Raw genomic sequence first — 2,035 nt, forward strand, 5'->3', positions numbered from 1 at the left:
TGCACACGGGCTTTCTCTAGTTGTGGTGAGCTGCGGCTACTCTTCGTTGTGGTGCACAGGCTCTAGGCACGTGGGCGTCAGTAGTTGTGGCACGCAGACTCAGTAGTTATGGCTTGCAGGCTCTAGAGCGCAGGCTCAGTAGTTGTGGTGCACGGGCTTAGTTGCTCCATGGCATGTGGGAGCTTCCCAGACCAGGGCTCAAACCCATGTCCCCTGAATTGGTAGGTGGATTCTTAATCACTGTGCCACCAGGGAAGTCCTTGATTAAAACTTTTAAGCTGAATTTGAACAAAATGCACCAATGTAGAGGACTCGTTCAATGTGACTAGGACACTTAAGTTGTTATGCAAAAGCTCAAACTTCCAAACTCCAATTGATGATGATGAAATAAAATTCATATTTTATGGTGAGATAAGAAAAACTTAAACATCAAACTTTTATCTGCCTGTTTGGTCCTCCTCCCTGCCGCCCCCCCACCAATTTTAAATTTATTTTTTAATTTTTTTACTTTTTTTTGCCCGTGCCGCATGGCATGTGGGGTCTTAGTTCCCTGACCAGGGATTGATCCCCCACCTGCTGCATTGGAAGCACGGGGTCTTAACCACTGGACCAGTCAGGGAAGTCCCTCTCCCTGCCCGTTAGTGTATATTGTGCATCCACATTAACCCGACCTCCTTGGGAGATAACCTTCTTTCTTAATCTCATCAAGGATCATTAGTCCTTAGGAGATAACCTTCCTTCTTAATCTTAGAAGAGGCCACCGTGACCCATGACCTACTACTTGTTTTGTACACGTAGATCTGGATTGTGTAAACTGTCGATAATATGTCATTTAACATATAGCCCTCTGTCTCAAAAACTTACATCCCTGTGCTTTGACCTCTAACAGGCAGGACAGTCCTTAGAGCTCTCTGAAAGACTGCCCAGGTTATAATCCTCAATTTGGCTCAAATAAAATTTTCCATTTCTTTCTTAGATCGACTGATTAATTTTTTTCATTGACATGGTGAAGAAACATGTTACAGGGAAAAACATGTTACTACCATGCTGAAGTGCTTTTTTTTTTTTTTTTTTTTTTTTTCTGTACGCGGGCCTCTCACTGTTGTGGCCTCTCCCGTTGCGGAGCACAGGCGCCGGACGCGCAGGCTCAGCAGCCATGGCTCACGGGCCCAGCTGCTCTGCGGCATGTGGGATCTTCCCGGACCGGGGCACAAACCCGTGTCCCCTGCATCGGCAGGCGGACTCCCAACCACTGTGCCACCAGGGAAGCCCTGAAGTGCTTTTTTTCTATTTAACATCAGCTTTGTCACGAAAATTCTGCAGTTCAGTTACTCTAACTGTGAAAAAATATTTGTAAATTTTTGACAACTATGATTTCTAATTCAATTTTACAGCTTGTTTGGATGTAATTATTAACCACATCCAATTCCAGGTGTATTTCTGCTTCATGGGGTTCTTTTTTTTTTAATGGCCGTGCAGCTCGGCACTCGGGATCTTAGTTCCCCGACGAGGGATTGAACCCAGGCCCTCAGCAGTGAAAGCACAGAGTCCTAACCACTGGACCGCCAGGGAATTCCTGAGGGGTTCTTGATTTAGTAAGAATGTTAGTCCCCCTATGCTGTGCCTGTTGAACTTTATGTGAGTATTATCACCGCAAGAAAAAAATGCCTTCAGTGTTCAACTTATATTAGCTGAGTAGCATTCACAATGATGTTAGTTTTGCACTTTGGAGAGAATGAACTTCCAAAAGCTTAATTTTGATTCCATGAATGGGAAGCAAGAAATGGCAGCATCTAATGACTCTGATAACAATATGGCATCCACAGTGGAATAATTCCTCAGCCAACACATTAACAGTGGAATGAGCACAAGAAAACTTGGAATTAGAAAAACGAGTGAAGCTAATGTATAAAAAGTCATTTGATCTAAATGAAGAGTCATGATTTACAGAATGAAATGTCAACCCACTTCTGCAGCTTCACATGTTAATTCATTTTGGGGCACAGCCTTCTTAAAATAATTACTAACTTTCGAA

Source organism: Hyperoodon ampullatus (genome assembly GCF_949752795.1).
Source record: "Hyperoodon ampullatus genome assembly, chromosome: 11".
NCBI classification, from domain to species: domain Eukaryota; kingdom Metazoa; phylum Chordata; class Mammalia; order Artiodactyla; family Ziphiidae; genus Hyperoodon; species Hyperoodon ampullatus.